Genomic DNA, 25824 nt, shown 5'->3' with positions numbered 1-25824 from the left:
TACCACATATCGTGTTGCATGAATATGAACGCGTGACCGTCGTTGTTACCTGTAGCAAGTTATGTGTTGCACTCCTAAGCACGTGGATGACGGTCCAATTAGGAAGGAAAAAATTAGGAGCATTATGCGAAAGAAAAAAGAAAGAAGAAAGAAGAAGAAAGAAAGAAAGAAAGAAAGAAAGAAAGAAAGAAAGAAAGAAAGAAAGAAAGAAAGAAAGAAAAGAAAGAAAGAAAGGTGGTACGCCAGGCACACACACGCCAGGCTTCGCGTGAGCCCAGTTTCTGGACAGGGCAAGGACTCCTGAATTTCTTTAGGGATCACAATGAGAGGAAGTGACATACATCATCTGAAGTTCACTGCACTCAGCACCTACCTACTGTGGTGAAGACCGTGCAGCCCATGGACAGGGCGATCGAGATGGCGGCCTGTCCGACACCTCCGCTGCCAGAGTGGACGAGCAGGGACTCGCCGGGCCTCATGTTGCCACGAACCACGAGGGCGTAGTAGGCCGTCGAGTAGGCAACCGGAACTGTGGAGGCCTCCTCGAGGCTCCAGGAATCGGGAACCTCCCACAGGAAGCCTGGGTCAGCGGCCACTGCCGTCGCGATGCCCTGAGAAGCCACGGATCCCATGACTCGGCGGCCCTTCGGGTCGCGACCGGAGAACTCCAGGCCGAGGACGCAGTCGGAGGTAGCAAGGTTGCCTGTTTGAACGAGGGCAGCAGGCTCAAACTTTTTAAGTTAATTTCAATACAGAAAATCCTATGAACTAGTACTTTATGCTTCAGTTGTATAATTACGAGTTGCAGCAGCTTCCAATAAGGCAAAGTCGAGAAATACAGTGATTCTGTGAGGAAATTAGGTGGTCGACACGCAACCGTATGGTGACGTATCATGAAATGATGCAACGCTATAGACTGGCCAGACGTCACGCTCCCCTCCGCCTTCCCCCAACCCTAGGCACAAAATGTTAACGGCAGGAGCAGGTGTGGAGGCAACTTCAGACGGCCCGCTTTCTAACCCCAATTCTGTACTCTTACATCTATCCAACTACATTTACACCTCAATGCAAGCTATGCCGAGCAGCTTTTTTTTACTTGCCACAGGGCTGTCCCAGTATACGTATCCATGGTAGCCCGCAGGACTTTTAAATTTGCACGATGCAGCAGTGGGAAGCCTCACTGCTCAGCTCCGACCCAGACGAGCAGGTCTGGATCACTGGACGGGCAGAGGCAGCCGCTAATGAGCAGGAGCTACTGGCCGACTAACCGTCGTCGCCTTCCGCAATCGAAGAAACCATTTTAATTGGTTTCAATAAAAGTTCTGTCCTCCTCCTCCTCCTCCTCCTTGTAGGTTTTCCCACCAGTACGCACGATTACGGCGGAGTTAGATGTACTGTTCAGGGCATAATCATATATGTAACTTTTTTAACAAACGTAAATGATACAGCTGCTTGCAGGAGGTTACACTATAAGCCGGTGCATCAATTACGTTTGCCGAAAAAAAACGCGATTAGTAAGCCGGCTTTCGCTACGGTAACACGACCAGCTATTACCGCTGGATACATGTTAACAGACTCTACAAAACACTACGTTACGTCATACACAGCACCGACCTTACGGCACACGTCTAACGCTCATACACGCACACAAAATATTATGCCTTGAGGGCTAGTCTATGTCGCAGTGAAAAAAAAAATGATGCACCGACCCATTACACAATAACACGTTAGTAATCGACATCAAAGCGTCGCTATCTACTCGTAGCCGGCTATGTATGACATTCCTTCAACAAAGGGGTTTCGTGTAGCCGTACTCGGTGCAATAAATTGAAGTGAGAACGATATATGTACCGGAATATGTAGTTGAAGCACGATGTTATAGCTACTTACCAGGAAGTGCATCCGGCGGAAGCTTCCCAGTGGCCAACATGATGTCTCTGAAGTTGAGCGGAGCGTAGTACACGCTGCACAGGACACCATTCGCAGTGGCGGACGGATGCACGTACCGCAGCGGCGACTCGTACCACTGCAGGCTGGACAGGTCGCCTCGGGTCTGCACGTTCAGGAAGGCATACGGCGTCACGGTCTTCGGGGCTCCGTCAGACTGCGTGACCATGTGCCGATACGACCCCCACTTCCCGCCGCGGTAGACGTTCATGACCAGGTCTTTATCCAGTATCTCCTTGTACGCCGGGTTACTCGGGCTGAAGTCGCTGACCTTGCTAGATCCCTTGACGCTCGCATTCAATATACACCTGACGTGGCTTCCGCCTTCCTGCCTGAGGCAGTTGGTTAATCCTACGACTCCACTGACGTTCGCATCCTCGCTGAGGAGCCAGACGTTTTCTCCAGCAGGTCTATTCTCGAACTCGGCTATCTTGGTCTTGAGAAGCTCGACCCACTCGTAGCCGGCGTTCTTGACTGTGATCACCTCCTGCTTGACGATGTCGATGAATCCCGTCTTCCGGAGCAGGAGCAGCGTGGACACGTTGTTGGACTTGAGGCCGACCAGACGGAACCCTCGGGCACAGAAGGCTGCCTCCAGGGCCTTTCTGGCGTGGAATCGTAGCGGGACCTTGCCGACTGTCGATAGGAACATCTCGGCCGGGGTGAGGGAAGTGCGCTGGGCAACCAGGACAAAGCCATTCTCTTTGCATTGGGAGTAGAGCTTCTCAACCTCGGACTCGAGACTATTGCCGGATATGCTGGCGATGCCACGCAGAACAAGCAGGTCGACCTCGGGAAGCCCGTCCTTGGAGGCTGACGCGGGGTCCCACTTGATTGTCTTCGCTCCTTCGGGGAGGTGCTCAGCCGCGATCAAGTCAGGAGCTGGGTGGGCTACGGTGTAGTCGATCTTGAGTAGGATGTTGGACAGCCGGAGCAGGTCTGTAACCCACGGCGCCAGCATCATGCTGCCTTGACCAGCCAGTTCAAGGACGCGGATCTTCTTTGTGCTCGTGTTCTCGACCACGACGTCCAACAAATGGCGCAGCGGGTCCTCTTCGAAAAGTACCGTGTTAAGAAGGTCCCCTTCCAGGTCTCCCTTGTGGGTCGCCAATACGGAATGGACCGTGGCTACAAGAGACGAGATGGAGCTGTCGGCCTCCTTCTGTATCGCGGTCAACACCTTGAGGAGGCCTTGGTTACCGCCCGGGTTATCCAAGTACTGGTTGAGAACCTGCTCAGAAGCTTCGCGGAAACCGTTCATAACGTCGCTGATTTGGCTCTTGTTCATGCCGCAGGACTCGAGGACGTGTCGCGCGATGCCGCAGCACACGTCGGCGTACTCGCGTATATGGGACTCGCGTTGGTTGCGAGCAGCCTCATCGTCTATGTACGGCACAAATTGGTACTCTTCGAGGAAAGGTGTTTGCTGTACGGCACGCCGCGGGGCGATGCTAGCCTTCAGGCCGGTTATGGCAACGCCGCCGGCGAGGCACGTGTTGAGGTATGGGTTGTAGACGACGTCGATGCCTTTGAGGAGGGACAGTTAAAGAAAAAAAAAGGTATGAGAACATCCAGAGGCACCAGAGATGTGACGAAATTAATAGGCCGGAGACTATTGAGCATAGGATGACAGGCTTTTCTTTCTTGTAACATTACAACAAAATGTTTCAAAATGTAACATTTGTTGTCCAGTTACAAGCTAAACCAATATAACTGTGTTCTTTTAGTGAATACTCAGCGAAGGATCTACTAGCAAGCGCACTAGGGTCCTGTACTACAGTAGGTGTTACAAAAGACACTGCACCTGCCGAAAAAATAGGATTGAAAGAAAAGGCAGCGTTCTTTTCCTACTAATGAGAAGCAGAAAAAATTCGAAGATGGCGAAGAAGAATTTGTAGGTAGGGTGCTGTACTTACAACTGATTTCATTGCAGTAAGTAGGTGTGCCCAACAGGCTTAGCTGTGCATGCGTAACAGCAGTGATACTGAAACATTTGTACTACGCAATGACCGCGTATGGACATGCCTGTCTACGAAGTTATATGTTTGTCGGGATCGGGCAGTAAAGGCGGGGAGGGCCTGACATGCTTCGTCTCCAAGGTCATAAAGATAACCGTGTGTCTATAGCAGAGGTTGAAGTAGCGCGACAAGAATAAGGACACGAAAAGAACGACTACCTCAGGACAAGCGCTTGTCCTGCGGTATTCTTTCCTGTTGTGTCCTTGTTCTCGCGCTGTTTGATATACTGCTCTAAATATGAATAAACTAGACTAGCCCTCATCAAGTTGCTACCAACACTGTCCCACCACAGCTCCTGTACGTCTACGCTCGCTGGTTTTTTGACTAGCACACCGACGGCATGAGGCTTTATTTTATACACAAATGACCGGCGAGAAAGAGAAAGCCGAGAAAATCAACAGCAGCACATCTTACGTGAGATATTACGTGAATAATTACCAAACCACAGTCGAGAGAGCAGGCTTCTAGCATCCTCGTAGTCCTTATGTTTTTGTTTGAAGGGACACAATTACATAATAAATGCGGAGATTTTACAAGGCTTAATTACCGACATCGCCGACCTTCTCGTAGACCTTAGCGTGGACTTCGGGGTCAACGCGGCACGATTGTATTCTGACGGGCAGTCTGAGGGTTCGCACAGGGTGGCCCAGGATGCTGAACTGCAACATGGTGTCGATGAAGGTCACCCAGTTGTCTTCCCACTTGAGCTTGCCGTACGGTTCTGCAAAGGTCGTAAGGGGAAGGCTCAAGGCGAAACAACGGGCCACAAGAAAGTTTTCCCAGGCAATATTGATGTTTCTACTTGCAAGCTAACGTTATGCAAAAGAGTGCTGCAACCCGTGACGATTCATCACAGTGTACCAGAGCTGGGCAGTATCGCGATACAAGAGTATCGCGATAGTATTTCAGAGATACTTTTTTTGAGTATCTGTATTTCTGTATCGAGATACATTTGAAAAATGTATTTGTATTTCAGTAGTGAAATACATTTACGATGTATCGTTTGTATCGCGATACTATGCAGGACACGAGCATCTCGTTACGTTTTTTTTGTCGCAAATGAGTTGAGGCGTGTTTCCAAGGGGGGAATGAGGGGGTTTTTTTTTGTTTGTTTCTGTGGCAAGACAAGCAAAGGCGCGCCGCCGGTCGCCGACAGATAGGGCGGCGATGGTTTCCCCTCAAGCACAGAATGGTCCATGTGGTAAAGCGCGCGACAACGCAGACGGCAGAATCGCGGGGGCAGTGTTGTCGGCCTCTGCCGACGAAAGTCGCTGTCTCTCAAGGTCAGTGCAGCACGCCTAATTTTTTTCGGGTGGCAAGCCATTACTTCGCGACCCCCCGCGCGGATATCGCCTTGGAACAGGCTTTGCAATGCTTCGCGGGCGTTCAGTTCTCAAAGCGGCGGCACTTTCAAAAGCAGTTCCCGTAGTCGCGGCGGAAGTGACTGGCTATCTTTGACGCGCTTTCAGCCACCTCTCCAATGTCAGGGTGCGTTCCTAATTGATTACGTGCGTGAAACGGTCTTTGTGGTAGCAGGCTCCCCCACCGCCGGAGCTGACTTCGCCTGTCGCGGCTTTCTAAAATGGGTGCTGGTAGCGTCGGTGGTGGTGACAGCTTCATCGAAGCCGACAGGGTCAGACGGCTGAGGATTCTGAAGATGGGGACCGACTTCCGATTCTGAACAGTCAGAACAACCTAAGTGAAGGCGGAAGTGTTTCGGTATCTAGATGACCCGAGAAGAGATATCGCCACACTGCAGGGCGATCCGGCTATGAAGGTGGTATTTATTCACTATAACACGAACGTGTGCTCGCCTTCAGCGGTAGACACACTTTTTTTTTTCGTGAGTCTTGTGCTGAGGCTGAACCGACGCTGTTAGAAGAGAGCCTATTTGAGAAGCCTACACAGCAACCTTCTTAGCAAAGCAGATCTTCAAAATAAATGTGTGCTTTTTCTCAATTCACTGAGGTTCATTAGTGCACTAGAAGAGATCCATTAGTGATTCGAGTGATTTGCTTAGAGTGTGCTTTTTCTAGTATAGCTTAGTTGGTTCGTCAAGTATGTCGATTTCGGTGTCCAATCCTTGTTACTGTTGCTGTGAAATAGCGTATTTTTATTGCAATTGATACTTGTAATTATGTCATTATTACTAATTATGTACTTTGTCCGCCCCCCTCCCCTGCAATGTCTTAATGGCGCTGAGGGTACTGTAATAAATAAATAAATGAACTGAACGTTTCGATGCGCTGTAACTTTAATTACAACATTATGCTGCACTAATAAGTGTCTTTGCGTAGTATGAGCATCCTTGAAATAAAAAAAAGTATTCCAGTATCTGTATCGCTGTAACTGTATTCCGGAATACTTTTTTCGTCTTATTGCAAAAGTAACTCCGAAATATCCCGTTATGTTAAAGGCAAATGTATCTCAGTATCTGTATTTTAGGCTTCCAGTTCATGTATTTCGATATCTGTATTCCGGAATACTTTTCTGAGTATCTCTGCCCAGCCCTGCTTGTTACTGTTGCTGTGAAATAGAGTACTTTTTTATTGCGATTGATATATGTAATTATGTCATTATTACTAATTATGTACATCGTAAGCCGCCCCCCCCCCGCATCTGTGATGTCTGAATGGCGCTGAGGGTAGTGTAATAAACAAATAAACTAAAAGTTTCAATGCACTGCAATTTTATTTACACCATTATGCTGCACTTATAAATGTCTTTGCGGAGTGCGAGCATCTTTGAATTAAAAAAGTATTATAGTATCTGTATTGCAGTATCTGTATTCCGGAATACTTTTTTCGTCATATTGCAAAAGTATCTCTGAAATATCCCGTTACGCTAAAGGGAAATGTATCTCAGTATCTGTATTTTAGGGTTCCGGTCCATGTATTTCGATATCTGTATTCCGGCATACTTTTCCGAGTATCTCTGCCCAGCCCTGCAGTGTACCACTGAACAAGTGAAAAGCTCACGAAGCCTGCAGCACATGCACTGTTTCCAATTTCTCCGGTTGTACTGCAGCCACGCCTTTCCTAAATATTTCAAAGCTACGTTCACGCAAAGTTGCATCAGTTGCAGCTCGCATGCACTTTCCGGACTGCGCGCAACGCAGCACGTTACTCGTGAGCGACACAACTGCAGGCGAAAGACTTACTGTTGAGGTCTGCCTTGATGATGCCCCGGAAGCCTCCGGAGTACTCGTAGCCCCGGAGCCTGAGTTCCTTGTAGATGTCTTCGGTCTCTAGTTCGTAGGTGACAGTCTCAGCAGGCGTTCCAGGGGGTTCCTTTTCCAGAAGCTTCTCGCCTTTTTCGGCCATGCGGATGCGGCCACTCGCGGCCACAGTGCCTGCTTCGCACACCTCGAACTCGCCGGAGGCGCGCATGATGTTCACCAGGAACTTCACGCAGCCTGCAGCACCAAGTTGAACAATGGTCTGGGCCCGAGCTAGTTGGAACTGTGACGTATTGGAAACGGTAAACGCACCAGGACACAGATAACAAAAATAATCGTTTCCGTTTGTGTGGTTCTTGATCCCTGCTGGTAGCACCCTGTGTTCTGTTTGTTGTCTGCGTCTTGGTGTGGTTATCGCTTTTCATACGACAAAATAGAAACGAGCGATTTCCTTGTCCACGGTGGCGTACACCTCAAAGAGAGGTCTGGCGCTGTGGTACAGTGGTTATGGTGCTAGCCTGCTGACCCGAAGGTCTCTGGTTCGATTCCAGCCACAGCGGTTGCTTTTCGATGCAGGCGAAATGCTACAGGACCGTTTACCGTGCGTTGTCAGTGCACCTTAAATAGCACCAGATGGTCCAAAGTTCCGAAGCCCTCCACTACGGCATGCCTCAAACCATATCCTGGTTTTGTCACGTAAAACCACAGATATTATGACAAAATCAAAGCTACATCGTTTATGGCATGCAGCGCATGCGTACTTCGACTCTTTTAGCTTACGGACGCTTTCCTAGTGATCAGAAAATCGATGTTGCGGTGAGAGTTTGTCGTGCCTGCCCTATTTCGACTTTTTCGCTTGCTAGGCTATGTGTTCTAAAAGTAATCGATGGTGTTTTACGAGCCACACCCATGGCATGGTTATGAAGCATGCCGTAGTGAAGGGGACACCGGAGACTTCGACCACCGGGGTTTTTTTTAACGTACACCTAGATCTAAATACACGGGTCTCCAGCATTCGCCTCCATCGTAATGCGACCGCCGTCTCTGGGATCGAACCCCCGCCATTCGGGTCAGCGGCCGAGCGCCGTAACCACTGTACAGTCTGAATGACACTTGTACAGAGGGGCCAGTGGCTGCTTCATTCGCCTTTTTTTTTGCAGAATTAGGAAGAGACAAAGGCCATAGAGAAACTAATCGTAGTCGTACTGCATGCTAAGTCCGTATTTCATATTGCAAGTAGGAACGGAAGCTTGTAGATGACGCGAGGTAACAGCTGCGGACGGCTCTCGACCACCCTACAGACAAGTGATTCAAACTCTACCACCTAGGATTTGCATTCTGGCGCCCAGTCGTAGGCATAGGCGTGCGCGTGAGAGTAGGAGGGGGGTGGTCTCACCGCCTAACCATCTAAGGGGGCGCAATATCTGCCCCATAAATATACTCGGTGGGACTTTCCGGCCATTGTCATACGTGCAGGGTTATGGCTACGCAGGTGATTGACGATAATGGCGGCCGAACACCACTAATATTGAATTCCAGGAACTGTTCTGGTCCGCACCTTTACCCTCACGTAAAGGCCATTGTGAGGAGAACGTTATCGCTGCGCTGACATTCTCGCGCAGCTCGTTTTCTTTCGGACTTGACAAACAGGCGCGGGGAGCAGCGTTGAACTCTGCGAACACTTGAAGAAAGCCAGTAAAAGAACGGGACACGAGAAAGAAGCAGACGCAAACACCGCTCCAGCGGTATTTGCGTCTGCCTCTTTCTCGTGTCTTGTTCTTTTGCTGGCTTTCTTCAAGTATCCTGAACCAACTGGCCCCTATCTCAACTCTTCTGCCAACACCCCCGTCCCCCGCCGCTTCCCCCAATGGAAAAGCTCGCGCACGCCTGCTGTCATAGAGACCTCCGATAGTACCTCCAGCGGAGGGTGCCTATTGTCAGGCCCTTCTCCTACAGGAGCGCTTATACGCTAGACCTACCACTCTTTGGTATGATGGTGGCCCTGTGCAGAGTGACGTCCTCGAAGACCACGGGCACTTGGTCGAACGGCTTGCCGCAGCGCTTGGTCAGTGACTTCCATGCGAGCACCATGTAGCCCGTCGCGGGGAATAGCACTCGGCCATCAAGCTGGTGACCGGATATGTAGGCATCGCCCTCGTTGGACTCCATGTCGACTTCGACGACCTCCTCCGAAACCTGTGGCGCCCATTCGATAGTGAGCTGCTTGTCTACGGCTCATTGCAACGGGCAGCGAGAATGAAGAAGACGGATAAGAGTCGCGTATGACGAGCGCTAAACTTCAACTGCTTTTCATTCACAGAATTCAGTCCTTGAAAACTAACAGAAGAGCATAACCTTATGGCACTATCGTAGCCCGATAACAGACAAAAGTATGACGATAAAGACTATAATGCTTCACAATGATAACGCTTATTAAAGAGAATTGTATACACACACTATGCGCATGCTTAGCGCTTTTCACACAGAGTTACTTCACTTTGTGAATATGGCACAGGTGCCTCTCTGATGAATGAATTTATTGTAAGTCGTCACCTACCCGTAACCTGTTGCAATTAATCCTAACCAACGCACCCAAAGTTTTTGTTCGTCTGCGACTGCTGGTATCTTGAGTTGCCCATATCGGGCACTTGTAATACAGCAGGCGTACTTCTGCGCGGTCTCCGTGACCCGTTGAAGAATAAGACAAATACCCGCGCAGTCGCGATAGCTCTAGAGACTATGTTGATGGCAAACACTGCAGTGCCTTTCGGGAGTCATGGCTCGTGAGAATAAACCTTAGAATTGATGGAAGTGCTAAGCATTTTTATGTAGCTTCTTTCCGTATTCTCCAAAGCACAACTCAAGCTCGGAAGCACAACTCAAACACGAATAACCGAAATCTGGGCCCCCGCCAACATGGGCGTAGTCTGTCTCAAACTTACTAACCTCAAGGAGACGGCACACTCCGCTGCACGCAACATAACTGACCGCTACGGAAGGGTCCTAGCGGTGGACGCAGACAAGGACAGGCTAACGGGCTACAATGGCGTTACTAGGGCTCTCTATCTGGCCGTACGTAGTTTCACTCCACCTAACAGCGAGTTGTGCAGAGCCCAAGCAACCACCTGGCGGCGGCTACAGACTGACGCTTATCCAAACCCGCTAGCGTATCGTAGATTCTACCATGAGATCTATCACGAGAGCGCCTGCAATGTCTGACGTATAGAACCTATTACGCTCACACACATGCTTTGAGAATGTGAAGCAAATGCTAAAGACATTAATCCCGATGATATGTCGGCGAGACAGGCCGATGCCCTGCACAGCTCGGAGCTCGTCGACCAAATCTGGGCCGTCCAGCAGGCCTGCGAAGCGGCGACTAGGTTAGGCCTCGGCGTCCCGACGTAGGAGATCTTAGCCCGGGTCATCAAACTGCATGACACTGAACAAGAGTTTTCGCCATACAAAAACCGCAGTCGAACACGCTACTTTGGATCTACAAAATGAGTTGTACAGCATTTTGTAGCGTTACCTACACTGGCCGAGGCGGAGCAATTTCGCGTGGCAGCTTGAGAGCCGTGTTGCGCATGCGCGAGGAGCAGTGACATCACACGGCCCACAGCTGGCGCACCGGAGCAACACCCCCTACATTCCTAAGGCCTTTCCAATGGTTGCGGGACGTCACCCCATGTGTCCGCGCGGGCGCTGCGTTCCGGTATTCCGGAGCGTCGCGCTCGCTTCTCCTGGTGTTGTAACAGTCTGTGATCGGTACAAAATACTATGTCATGTCTTTGAGAAGCTTTCTCGGGCAACTCGTTCACAAAAAGAAAGAAAAAAAAACGCCACAGTGATACGCGTAGCGTAGCAATCAAACGTAGCTTTTTTTTTCAACGCGACACTATGAAGTTTGAGATGCATGGGCCGGGCAAGTACTGGGCCTACTTTTCTTCATTTAAAAAAATAAAGAAATAAGAAAAGGAAAAATAAAACCACCTTCGGAGGAGGGTTTCTACATCTGCAATGAAAGGTAATTACAATATTGTTTTTGAATACTTATGTTTTATTTCTTGCATCGCATCATGAGAATGCCATTTTTATTATCGCAGTAACTTGCTACATAACACGCTTGGCATCGGCTCCAGGATGGTTGCACACATCAATATGCAGAAAACAGAACACGGAGACCAAACCAGGCGTAGTTTATGGCAGTAAGAGCAAAACAGAAGTTATTTCACCTATACTGTGAGAAGGATATCCTTCTTAACACTGTTCATTTACAAATGCACCCCACTGCTCAATGAATATTCACGAGAAATGCACGCTTCTTCATTGTTGTGTTGAAGTATTCTCATTATGTACGAAAAGGGTATTCCCTTTCGACAATTACAGCTGTTGCAGATAAGAACGAAGATTCGCACGCCCGATAAGGCAATGTTACAATTTCTTACCTTGGAATGCACTGTTCGCGTGATATCCTTCCGTGGGAAAGCTCGAAGCCACGCTTTTTTGTGCGCGTCATCACTTGGGAATGAATACACGCGCACTTTTGGCCTATTGTCATACTTACCGCGACACCCAGAAACACAACACCGGCCCAAGTTGCACGAACTTGCAGTCGTTGCGATGCTATGCGATTCTCGCCAAACGTCACATCGTGCATTAACACGTGTACGCCGAAAAATGAACGCTCACACGGACACGAAGAACACCGAATTGAGCGAGAATACATGGCACGAAGAACAAAAATTGTGCAGCAGCTTGGCCAACACGCACTGACTTGCCTGGGAAAGCACGCCGAGCACACACGTGCAGCCAGACTACAGTGAAACCAGACGTTTTTCCGGTTGTTTCTGTCGGACACTTGGTATCTGAAACTTAATAGGCCTCAGGCCCTTACGCTCAGACTACTGTAGACGGAGACGTACCCTAATCCGAACTTCCTACACGCCATTTATCCCGAGGTATTCCCCAGTGACGCTTGCCCCGCATATGGAGACGCAGCCACGCTAGCTCATATGCTCTGGGAGTGCAAGGCAACGCACACTAACCCCGATACTTCGTCGGCCAGGTGGGAGGCGGCCCTCCGCAGCTCCCTCCTGGCTGACCAGCTCTGGGCCGTCCAGCAGGCCCGCGGAGCGGCCGGCAGGCTTGGCCTGGCGGTCCCGACGTGGGAGTCGCCCGCTGCGCGATGACGCGCGCCTTGCAGCAACCCCCCCCCCCCCCAATAACGTTTTTCAACCAACCAACCAACCAACTTGGTGTGACGTAGCACGCGGGGAAAGGACGATGTGAAGAGGCCTGAATAAGTTTTAGAGGGTGTTGACCGGAGCCTCCGCCGCCGCGCGCGCCTCGCCGGTCTGCGCATTCTAGAGAAGTGACGTCATAGCCGCGGCAAAGGCATTGTCGCCGGCGCGCGCCCAGCTTAGCTAACGCTACGTATATCCCGGCATAGCCGAGCTAAGCCACTGCAAATTTTTTTCAATATCGCGCGTCGGAGATATCTCAGCAAACTACTTCACGGTACGTATTGTAGTTTGCAACATCCACTCGCTGAGTCGGCATTCCATGTATAAGAGGAGTTTTGCTAAAAGAAGTATTGAGAGCAACAAGTGATCTCACTACGTGTTTGACGGCGCACATGTTGAAACTGGTGAGTAAGTATCAAAATCCGCCCCAATCGCATTTGCATTTGTCTTAAGTTGTTAAATTGGCAAACGTCCCATAAAGTACTTGTTTAGAAGCTTCACCAGCGAGAAAGTGTCAAGTATACAAACAAGTATCTCTGGTTGCTTGTGTCAATGACGTTGCCCACCTTGAGAGTTGTAGTTCAGGTACTTTAACAGGCACGCGTTCAGCTGACATGAACTACATGACACGTGGGGGAAGAAGCGCTAGTAAATCGCCTTATAAGTCGCTGTTACCAAGTTGGTGCGGCGCTGCACAGTGTTACGACCGGGTATTTCGATCCATTCCACCGCTGTCGACTGTTGTTACGAGAGGCGTAGTTGTCCGATGCGGACCCAGGGGGTAGCGTGGAGCTGAGGGGCGGGAGTCGCACCGCAGGCCCAGGGACGTCCAGAACAGTAGGAAGCCGAGGCAGAGACACCGGCGTTGAGGAAAACTTAACAGACGTTTATTTACATCATAGAGGACAGGATCGTCAGAACGACATCTAGTCCGATCGATCCGTCCCGAGCAGACGCTCTGCTGCTCCTTAAATACGCTTCATTCCCAAGATAGGGAAACTGCTTAATTGGAAATGTCCAATCACAAACGTGCATGCCTTTGAAGCTGCATAACTAGCAAACGTCCAATCACAAACATGCATGCCTTTGGAGGGTCCGTCTCTTCGACACATAGGTCACCGCCCCCAGGATGCAAATGCCAGGGACCACTGCACTCTCACTCTCTACGTCCGACCAGTTAGGAAGAAAGGGGGGCAATGTCACTTCGGGGAACTGAAAATCCCTTTACGAACAAAGGCACCAGCTATCACCAAAACAAGCTCGTTCGAAACACGTGTTCCACAGAGGAGACCCGCGCGTAGCTGCCAGCTTCCCGCCGAAGCGCTCAGTTCAGGGAAAAGACAGCAGGTGTAGGTGTCTAATCCGTTCTCCGAAGTGAGAGGGGGGGGGGTCCAAGAAGCAGGAAAACTCGTTTGGAGACAGCTGGCCCAGGACCTTCGTATCTGCTTTGTAACAACAGTAATATTTATGTTGGTGCCTCACCGAAGACAGCGAGTCGCGCGGCGAATTCTTCGGGCAGTGGTGGCTGTAGTGCGCATTGCCGCACATTCAACTTCTTTCAAAGTTGTGCTACCACGAACGTCGCTAGACATATTGTCGAATTCGCCACCCTTTCAATTCGGATTCGAACTGTCGCCGCACCAGAAACTTATAGAGGCGTTATTAAACTTGTTGCGCGGAAGTGACCAATTTTGCAGGCTGTAGCACTCCCGATGCTCAGGTTTCCTGTTTTCTTTGATTATATTTTATACTCCTCGTCTCGATGCTCTTCTTCAATTAAATTGTTTTATTACTCACAGGGAGATGTGTACATCAATTATAAAGGCAGGGCCCCCTAACTCGCATAGGGGTTGTGAAAGGAGCCCTATAATGTCATCTCCATTCACCTTCTGCCTCCATGTGGTGTAGGGTAGCAAACAGGGTGTCTCAATCGCGATTGACCTCACTTACTATCCCTAATTTTATCTCTCTTGTTGAATCCGATTGGCACAGTGGGCTGCTACGCCCTCTTTAGTTCAAAGCGCCGCCGTTGCATGATTTGATGATGTGGCCGCCGTTACTTTTTCAAGAGGGTGGCCTAATCTCTACATTAAGCGAGTAACAGCGCGAACACACACCCACAAGAGAGGCGACAGCGCGATAAGCGCTTGTGTGTCCGTGTCGTCTCTCTTGTGGGTGTGTGTGTTCGCGCTGTTACTCCCTTAATCTACAATGAACCAACTCGCCCAGAAAAAAAGTATTAATAAATTAGTGACCTAATCTCACCTGCGCCATTGTTGGGAAGTCGCTCCAAGTGACGACGTTCCACTGCTGCGAGTGGTCCCAGCTGACCAGGTGGCCGATGTTTGGTGTACCACGCGGCAGTGGCCACGGCACCGGTGGGTACAACGGAGCCAAGTCCAGCTGGACTCCCAGGGTGTGTAGCTTACCCAGCGAGCTGAGGAAGAAGGTCGCGTTGTCCACGTTCTTCTTCATGAGGCCCAGGCAGCTAGCTCCCGTGCCCAGGGCACGCCGGAGAATGGCCTGCGGTATGAAAATACATGTCACATGTAAAACGTATGTGCGATGGTTCCACCACTCCTCCCCCCTCCGCGCCGCTCTTCAAAAAGAAAAAAGAACGAAGCGATTTGGTGTTGTCTTATTTTGAGAGGACGTGTATCGCAATGTTGCAGTGGCATAACTGTCTGATCACAGGGAAATTTACAAATCGAACAATAATAAAGGCTTTCTTAATAATTTAGTAGCTAAAATAGTATAATGTATTAAGTAAATCTAAATCAGATAGAAATTCAGGTATTGAAGCAATGAAAGACCCTTGAAACACGGGGTGTCGTTGGAGAGAACATTTCGACAAGCGGACTTGTCTTCTTCAAGAAACGCTTGTAACATTGGCAGGCAAGTTAACGCATAATGTAGACCCAATACACCGCAATGGAAAGCAATGATATTCACCCGTCCAGAACAGTACGGAACCTCAACTTACCAGGCAAAGGTTGGAGCTCCAAGACGATACTACCGCTACCTAGTCACTGGCGAACGCAAAGAAAAAAACGTTTAAACATTGGAGAGAAAAAAAAAGACGCAAAAGGGAGTGGGACAGCGGCCGTTACAGACATACAAGTAGCTTTAAATGATACGGTAAAGGCGCACTGCAAAACATGCGGTACAGCTTGGTTAGTTCATGCACGCTAGCTATCTTGTGGTTATTTCGTTTCGGAGGCAATGTAATTAAGTGTTTCTGATTACCCCCCCCCCTTTTCGCCTACATTTCTGGTGTCCTGCTATTCCAGGAAATCCTTATACATTTGCTCGAACTGTCTGCACTAATTTCTTTGTTGGGCGTCAGCCGAAAGACACTGCGCCCCCATGTTTAAAAGCACTGACTGAACGATCAGACCAACTTTCTACAGAAAGGTTCCACGTGGTCTTCAAATAAACCTGAACATATTTCTTATGCTTTCCGCGTGGTTCTTAAAGAGTCTACTGAAATTTGCATGTCAAGATGGCGGTTGTGTATCTTCAGAACACCGACACGTCGTCTGCCTCCTCTTCGCACACCTCCCCATAGCTGCAACCCCGCTACAATATCATGCGCGGTTTCAGGGAATGCAGGCAGAATTAATAGATTTCACGCGGAACCTAAAGGCATATAAATGCCGTGGCAATGTGAAGAAACAAGCCTAGGGCGTAGCGAGCAAAATAATGCATGTATCTTACCTGCAGAAGACAGTGCGGCGCGATCTCGACCACGATGGCGTTGCTGGGAACGTGCCGGAGGGCCTCGCAGAAGAGTACGGGAGAGAGCAGGTTGTTCACGTGGTACTCGGCCGAGCAGCGCTTGGCGATGGGCTCGCCCCAGCGGCTCTCGGGCACCGATGAACTCACCCAGCGCTCGGTTCGGGGCTTAGACTGGGACACCACCTGGATGATAGATGGGGGAGAACGGGGAGTGGTTACTGACAGGAAAATGAAGGCGGCACTAACTTCCGCACGTTGCCCATAAGGGAGAGCGGCTCAAAGCCACAGAGTAGGGTAATGAAGGAGTGGACGATGAAAGATATTGTGGATGGTTTTGAAGAGGACCACCGCTGATGCCTGGGGAATACAGGTCGTCGACTGGAGATATAAGTAGGCATGAACATAATGGACAACGTAGAGAGAGAGAGAAAGAGATAAACGCACAGGGTGCCATAAGCATTCGCCTAAGACAACTGGACGGCAAAAACCATCTTCGTCTTGTTCTTTTTCTTCTCAGTTGATTTACTGATCCTACCCCCACCCCGTAACCTCTCTGCACCTAACGTTGTTTTGCACTGCCTCCAGGATCGGGGTCCTAGCAAGCATTCTGCATCTCACCTGGTTTGCACTCCCTCCGGGATGCGCCCACCTATGACTATGCTATGATTGCGTGTGATGATAGCGAAGTCATTATGACGTCTCAGTGCCGTTGCACATTATGGAAATCTGCGACGTCTTAATGACGTATTAGTTCGCAATCTCTGATGGCATTACTTTTTGAATTGTTCGTGTTGACGCTGCCGCGGCCGACGGTTGCTTTTAGCGTTTTACAAGGCATCTAAGGCTTTCGCCTTAAATAACTTCACTGCCAGAGGGACAGAAAAGATCCCCTAAGTGCGATGCCTCTCGACCGCTACTCCGCGCTAGTGGAGGGGTTAGGTGGGTCAACTTAGTCACATGGTGATGGAGGGTGATCACATGGTGAGATTGATTAGAGCTCCACAACATGCTGTTTCTGTGGCCTCTCCAATTTCCGCTCTCTTTTTTCGCTTCCCTTCAGCCTCCCGAAACGACGCTTCACCATGCTTGATCCCTCATGGAATGCAGGAATAGGCGCTTATCCTACCGTCAAACACCCACGTTCTGATGCGAGCGAGAACGTTTAGCATTATAAGCATAAATACTAATGGCCAAGACTCATTACAACCCTGGAGCACCATGTTCATACTTGCCTCAACTGCCAGCGACGCAAGTCGCGCCTCCGACGAAGCCAGCCGGCCTGCTCCAACTCTTCAGTTCCCACGAACACCGTTTGACCATTTACCAGAATAGATATTTTGGGTCCACTTCCTGCCTCTACTGCAGGGAACCGCTGAATTATTGTCGCAACACATTATCTGACCCGGTTCGCCGAAACAAACGCTATCCAAAGAAGCAGAGCAGTGGAGGTCGCGATATTTTTCATAGAAAATGTTGTGCTCAGACATGGTGCACCAACAGTCGTGATAACAGACCATGGAATCGCATTCACGGAAGATCTTTTAGACCATCTCTTGATCTTAAGTGGAACGACTCATCGTAAGACTACCGCCTACATCCCGCAAACGAGCGGAGAAGCAGAGCGCCTAAACAAAACGACTGAAAACATGCTTTTAATGCACGTAGATGTCGAACATAAAAATTGGGACAAAATCATGCCTTATATCAGGTTCGCATACAATGCAGCTAAACAAGAAACGACTGGTATGACTGTATTCAGCCTCGTTCATGAACGGGGTGTACGGACAATGTTGGCTGCTTTGTTACTACACGAATGGGACGACACTGACACGGACGCCAACGTTCTAACTCAATGCGCGGAGGAAGCTAGGCAGTACGAACGCTCGCGGATTCCTCAGCAACAACAATGCGACTCAAGCCGCTGTAACGCCCACCGCAATACAGTAACCTACGAAACCACCGACAAAGTGGGGGTTGGGACGCCCATACAGAAACGTTGACTGTGCGAGAAACTGTGAAGGCGATACTTCGGACCATATCGAGTATCGCGACAGCTGAGCGACTTCACCTACGAGGTCGCCCCCGACAGTCCGTACTGCACGAGGCGTCGCCAGCACCGGCCTGAACTTGTGCGTGTAGTATGCATGTAGCCGTATGTGAGCGAGCGGCTGTGCGTTTCCATTAAATGGCAGTTCTGGTTTAGCATTGGGGCGATGCTGTTTTTAAGGAGAGGCAAGTGACACGTCTGCACACAAAAACGACAATGGCCATGAGGAGGTTTAACAGACTACGGCTACTGCGACAGGAGGTTTTGGGAGAGAGGAAGACGACGAAGACGTTCTTCTGTTCAACTGATTTGAACAGGCTGTTTCGCTGTCGCAAGGTGTTGTTGTCTTTTCTTCGCGTTGCACTGCGACAATATACATCTTCATGTGCCCTCGCAGTGTTGACAGGAGAGTGCCGAACAAAGCTGAAGGAACACGTAGTCTAAGGGGGGCATAGTTGCGGACAGCACAAAACGACGGCACGAGTAAATCGAGAACGACATAGAGAATTGCGTATTTCAGGAAAAGGTCTTCTTCCAGCGGACACAGAAGAAGATTATGATAATAAAAACAAACGGTAGGTGTGCCACACGGAATTCCTAGAACGTTAAGGTGGGGGTTGTGGGGAAGCGCTGCTACTATCCGCACCAGCCATGGCCCGTGGCACACGGCTCGCGTGCGTTGGCAAGAGCGCCATGGGCCAGGACACTCAGTTGATGCTCGGGCTTAGCGCAGTAAAGGTTGGAGTTTTTTGTTGTCGATGCCCACATGCCATTTTTGAGGCCTCTAGCTGGCCACTGGCTCCAAATCAAGAGCATCGCAGTAAGGGGAGGTCATACACACCATACCTTGGACAGGGCCTGCTGGAGTGAAGGTGCGATAGCCTGCATTTGAGGGCTGTGGAAGGCCACACCCAGGCTGTCTACTTCTCGGGCGAACACGTTGTCGGCCTTCAGCTCGGCGACCAGCTTGGCCACGGCCTCGGCTGGACCGGACACGGTCACCGAGTCTTCGGCGTTGTGGCACGCGGGGATGACGCCGTCCCGGCAGCGATCCTTTGCTTCTTCCCACGTCAAGCCTGCAGTCGAGTCATAATAGTAGCAGTTATATTTGTGTAGTTCGTTGCCGCTTCTCAGACCTCATCGATGTTCCCGTCGTTTGCAGAATAACCTGAGTTTCCAGCGTATCTGCGGTCACATTAACTCCTTCAATTTATCTCCATTACCTCGTGCCATTCTATTCTGGAACAATCTTCCGGAGAACATCGCGAACGTCCAAGATACCGAGATCTTTAGGAAGCTGGGTTCAACGCTGTCTGTTAAAGACTAGAACTGTGTACCTCATCTATGTACAGCCGCTCCTTCTGATTTTTATTCCGCATAGGTTGTCATAATCATTGTGTAACGCTTAATTCACGTCTACTTTTTAGCTTTCACTCAAACAAAAGTTCTTAGTCGTGTTTTATGCCTGTGTAATACCGTTTGCATTCTGCAATGTTTTCATTTCGGGTTTCAATTTTGTGCAACCAAGACTTTGCGTATGTACAAGCATGATATTTATTTATTTTTTCACTTTTCTTTTGCTGTGACTGCTCTCTGTAAAACAAGATGTACCGCCCTCACTCAGTGAACCCGCGTGGAACTCGTGAGGTGCTTGTATAAATAAAAAATGAATATTGTAGTAGCTGCATCAGCAAGTTAAAGTGTATGCTACAAGCAGTCACGTACTAGCATCAGGAAGTAGCAGTGACACTTCTTGTAGCAGTGATAACAATCGTAATAGTAGCAGCAGCAGCAGGAACAGCAGATGCGGTCGTCGTATTAATGACAGCAATAGTAAGGACTGTGTTAGTAGTGGCAATCATGATAGTAGTGCAGTAGTGGTACGCGTAGAATTAGTAGCAGAGGTAGAAATCGCAGTAGCAGCAGCGGTAACAGTAGCACAGTGGTAGCAGTGTGGTAGTAGCAGTAGTAGTAGTAGTAGTAGTAGTAGTAGTAGTAGTAGTAGTAGTAGTAGTAGTAGTAGTAGTAGTAGTAGTAGTAGTAGTAGCAGTAGTAGTAGTAGCACCCGCAATAGCAGTATTTTGTGTTATAGTTGCAAGTGCAATAGCAGCAGCAGCTACGACGTGTATTGTAGTACACGTAGTTGTGTGCGTGAAAGACAAAAAGGCAAAGGAGAGGCAGGAAAACTAACTCGTGTAGTGATAGCAGAAGCATTAATAGAATTGATAGTATATGTATAGTATAGCGGTAGTAGTTGTAGCAGCAGTTGTTTTAGTACATGCAAGCATAACAAAAAAGTCGTGTAGTAGTATCAATACCAGTGGCTGTAGAGCTTGCAGATGCAGAAGTAACAGCAGCAGCAATAGTAGTAGTAGCAGTTTATCGTAGCATGTGGGTATTGCTGCAGCTAGCAGTTCTAGTGATAGCAGCAGCAGTATTATCATTAATGTTATTATTATTATTATTATTATTATTATTATTATTATTATTATTATTATTATTATTATTATTATTATTATTATTATTATTAGTAGTAGTAGTAGTAGTAGTAGCAGCAGCAGCAGCAGTAGCAGTAGTAGTAGTAGCAGCAGTAATAGCAAAAGTAGTAGTAGTAGTAGTAGTAATAAGAGAAGTAATACAGCGGTATATAGCTATTTTAGCAGCTAGCAGCGTTAGTGTTAGCAACGTGATGGGGACGTAAAGAGTTTATTGTAACTGTTGTGCGAGAAATACGGTTGAGAACGGCCAGGATGTTCTCTGAGAGCGACCAAGGTAGACTAGACATTACAACGCGCGCCAATTGTATAGAGCCTCAGGGCCGATGATTGCGGTTGATGCCTATCCGTCAGCTCTCCAGCTCAATCCAATAAGCACGTGCACAAATTGACAGCCCACTTAGTGGACTCTTACGTAAAAGCACCCCCCCCCCCCTTTTCCCTGGTTCGCTAATGCATCGATCTTCCACACATGTGTTCCCATAGCGGCATCTCTGTGAATGGAACCGACAGCGAACCATTTAATCGAGGCTGCAGCTGCAGCTGTATTTCAAAAAAGCAGCCTCGTCAAGCACATCGGGTTATTAGAGGAACGTGTACCGTCAAATGTGTTTCGGAAATAAGAAACAATTACCGAAGTGCGTAGGCACTGGATGAAATAAAATTGCTCGCGTGCCTGTTGTTGCGAGCGTTTTGCACTTACATGACAGCAACGACAGCTGCTCTCTATGACTGGGCACGATGGCTGATCACGCGATCGGTGCTTTACAGCTGAATCTCTTGTTTGCTGCTCTCGACCGCAAATCTGTCGCTTCCGCTAGAAAAAGAAGCCCTGCGTGCCGAGGCTGTACGTTCGCCTCTGCTCAAACCGAACGTACGTGTGTAATTTGTGTGTTCGTATGTGTTGGTAATGCGCATAGGCGTGCGCAGGGTTCCACATCGGGGGGGGGGGGGGCAAAGTGTCATCACGGCACCTCCAGTCCTGTTGGTCTAGTCCAAAAGACAACACGCTCCACAATGCATAAAAAAATGAAAATTAAATGATGACGTGCTTCTCAAAATGGCTTGCCTTTGGTCCCTGGCTTTCCGGGAGTAAAAATGGGAAGTAAACATTTCTTGGAATGCAACATCGGGGCTTCGGCTGCCATTATCGTAAAGAAAATGTTCGGTCCGAATGAGAGCCGAAGCCAGGCCTTCTGCGTGGCAAGCAGTTGTTCTACCTCGGAGTCAACGCAGTGCTTGTTACTGCTTAGTTAAAAAAACGCTATAAGAATGTCATGCAGTGGGAGGAATCTCCTAAATGCAGGTAATATTATGTGTCAGAATCGTAGAATCCCACCCGACGTCAAAACATGTGAATTGTGCAACGACTGGGTGGTTTAAGCCTCACCACCATTACAAAATTTGCAACTGTGTAGGTGCGCGTGGCTCCTTACAGACGCGTAGCGGGTATTGCGCCAATTTGCAAAAGGAAGAATTGTAGAGTAGTTCGCACTTCACAAATGCACTTGCAGTAAACATTATAGGATAGTTTGGAACGGACAATGTTACGCGCAATAACGTCCCTTTACTTGTCGCACGGTTGAAGGCGATGCGCACTGGGCCCAACTACGCTATCGCGTTTTATTCTTGAATGCGAAGTTCGAGCGTCCTCCAAGCTTCTTTTAACACGAAAGTGTTTTATGCCGAGTTCCACCAAGTACATCCGTCACGGATATGACGTTGATAAAATGGACGCCAACGGGTGAGAAAGAAAAAAAAAACCAAGAAAAAGATACCCCGCTGGGAATCGAACCCACGACGTTGCGGCCGCGACGGCAAGCGCCCGACGCCCTACCGACAAAGCTAACACGTTTTTTTTTTTTTGCTTTATTGCCTGCTTCCAGACATAAACCACATCACAAACACATAGAATAAATAACATCAAATGTTGTCCGTCCTACTGGACAGACATCAATTTTAAAATTCCTTGAGCACTGTCAAGGGTTCCACTCTCGATAACCACTCAGGTACAATCTCCTGCGTTTTCTGCAATTCAACAAATTTCGACATACACTCACGAAAGTACATTCTTGCGGGCCTTGCATCTGGATCGCGGTGAAATCCTGCCATACGCGCCCGCCATAGACAGTGGAGGCCGGTTAACATTATTAAGTCTAACGGCAATCCATTCTCATTATCTATTGGGAGAAACCTGATACCGTATTGATCTAACGGGAATTCCTTCTTGATTGTCCTCTGTAGTACATCCCAAAAGTACACGCCCTCCCAGCAATGTAAGAAAACATGGTCAATAGTTTCTGGCTTATTACAGACAAGGCAGTCTGAGCCCCAAGGTAAGAAAAAACCACGCTCCTCAAGGAATACCTTGACATGCAATGTGCCTGTGTGAAGCTTAAAGAAGAAGGACTTCGTGGAAGGCGCCACTTGCATTCTTTTAACCCTTTTTAGCACGTCCTGCCCTTGGCCTCGACTGTGCATGGCTCTGTACAGAGGGACGGGTAAAATTGCATCACACACATCTTTGTACAGCTTTTTACGTGACACTGAGAACAGATACTCATTAGAAAATCTAACAGACAAAAAGCGAATACTTAGAATCACCTCCTTGAGATACCCGCAGACTGCGCCATTCATGTGATCTGTACCGACTACATATTCAGGTAGAGCCCTGATGAGCCTCAATTGGCACACCGTGCGCAGGAAAGGGTCACTCACATTACGGAAAAAGAAGAACCTGTTTATGATTTGCCGAATGAAAAGATGTGGCAGTCCCAGACCTCCTTTCTTTACTCGTCTAAACAGATTGGTTCGACTGCATCGTTCCCAACTAGAGAAATTTCATCGTGTCTTCGCAATTTTCGTGTGGACAAAGCTAACACGTGAGATGCTAGACACGGCGCGAACGCGCCTTATATCTTTCACACATTCTCTTTTGCGGCGGGTGGAGCGGGGCAGTGCCGCCGTCTGTGAGATTTGAAAAGAAGTAATGCTTCACAATCGACACTTACTAGCGCTTACTCCGAGATTATGCTCGATATCGCAGGTCATAGCTAAAGCACAGAACACTTATACTACCATTTACAGAAGGGAAACTGTACCTTTGACAGTGCAACGGAAATAAGGGTAGCGGTGGCGTTGTGAACTAAAGTATCCGACCAAGAGATGGCGCTGCGAACACTATCATCATCATTGCGTTGGGGCAATATGGCTGCCGCATTGCTGGCGGGTGCGGGTGGTCGCGGTGCGCGCCCGCTTGTTCTGGGCGTTTATTCACTGCTGTCCGGGGGTTGTATTCGCGCGCGCGGCAGCCTATCGTTACTACAAACATTTCCGTTACGTCGCCAGGTGACCGAAAGGCCTCAACTGGCAAAAAACACGCCAAGCAAGTAAGCTTACATTGTTTATTGGCAATCGTGAATGTAGCAGTATACATGTAAACAAGCAGCACTGTCAGTTACAGAGTTGAACAATACATACAAGAAACAGAAATATCCATCTGCTTAATAAAATTGCCAGCTGAAACTGAGCAACTCTGCCTCTTGGCTCGTTCAGCATACCTCTTATAGTACGTAGAACGAAGAGTCAGACGATTTTCTCACTACACATGCGCGTTTGACGATTTGAGCGGTAATAAACAAACAGCATCAGAGCTCGCGAAAGATGCAGTGCCAGTAAGATTAGCCTCAGCCCGACGTATTATTTTGACAACACATTGGCGAGAGCCACTCGGCGCTGAAAAAAAAAAAAAAAAAAGTGAAACCACACTGTTGTGCTAGCTATTCCTGTACATAACGTGTTCTCGTTATTGTGCTCAATATCCTTGTGTTCGTGCCTGCGCGCCGATCTTTTTACGATGAATTCCGAGCATTTAGCTCAACTTTCAGTTCAGCTAAGCTCGTGTGTTCTGGGAAAACACCATTTACGGTATCACGTTGAAAAGGAAACTTGGTTCATGTTGCAAAAGAGGTTGCAGTGACAAACACTTCAGTTTAGTAACTGTTGGCGAATAAGGAAAGCCTTAGCCTGAATCCAACATTTCAGCAAGTCAACATTCCTGTGAAGGTTGTCACGGAAGACAAGTTTCGAGAAGTGAGCTACCCTTGCTCGCCCACTGTTTATCAACTGACGTATGTGATAGCGGATACCTGCGCGTGTTCCTGAAAGCACTCATTTATAATTAAAAAATAATGATGTACCAGTGGACAGCACCGACAATAGACTGCACATGATGTGTGCACGCACAATAGAGACATTTGGAACAGTAGTATACTAGACAGCTAGGAAGTGCTGGAAGTCATAATAGCAATGTTGGAAAAATAGGCAGTGAGTAATCCTTTCTGTCAAATGTGTATAATTAGCTTCTTTGTTTAATTGCTATGTTTTGCACTGAAAAATAAATAAATGAGTCCATTTTTTCTGGTGCCAATGGTGCATAGTCGTGAAAGACACTGCTTAAACGATGGACGATTGCAGAAGCTGAATTTACATTTTCATTCTTCACTACCTCCTAACTGTCTGCCTCACTCTTAACACGGGTGTCACACAAAACTAATAAGGCGGCAATAGGGGCTAGTTGGCGCGTCTTCATGCTTGTGTTGCGTTGCAGGTAGACTCGGACCAGAAAAAACGAGAACAACACAAGGTGTTGCGCATCACCTTGTGTTGTTCTCGTTTTTCTGGTCCGTGTCTACCTGCAGCGCATCACAAGCATGAACACAAAACTAGCCTTTTTTGGATATATAGCTCACGCCAATATCAAAGAAATAGCAGTTATTACACATTCAAATCTTTAACATGCACAAACACTGGCCAACTCTATTGAACTCTGATTATATCTATTGAGTGCACTCATTTATTTTTCTGTTAAAAATAAACATACTTTTAAAAACTCCGTGTCATGTGTCCGGTCTGTTATCTAGAACAAATATTTGCTACTTGTCTGTGGTTCCACTTCACATACAGAATAAATTGCTTGCACAAATGCAACGGTGCTGTACCCTCTTTTCTGGATGTGTCCGTTTACATATCATCCCATTAATGTATTGGCGAAGTTCATTGAATAAAACTAAAGACTAAATTTTCAAATGCTTTACAAATTCAACAGCCTGTTTCATAGAACACTGGCCAAAATGTCCTTATGCACATGCTTCTA

General features: G+C 48.3%; 1 pseudogene; it reads right to left on the bottom strand.

Moving 5' to 3' along the window:
* Window positions 1-25824, bottom strand: part of LOC119399781 (fatty acid synthase-like) — a 66231-nt pseudogene that overhangs the window by 18317 nt on the left and 22090 nt on the right.

The sequence above is a fragment of the Rhipicephalus sanguineus genome, chromosome 7, assembly GCF_013339695.2.
Source record: "Rhipicephalus sanguineus isolate Rsan-2018 chromosome 7, BIME_Rsan_1.4, whole genome shotgun sequence".
In the NCBI taxonomy this organism is placed as follows: Eukaryota; Metazoa; Arthropoda; class Arachnida; order Ixodida; family Ixodidae; genus Rhipicephalus; species Rhipicephalus sanguineus.
This window is presented reverse-complemented; position numbering and strand designations above follow the sequence as displayed.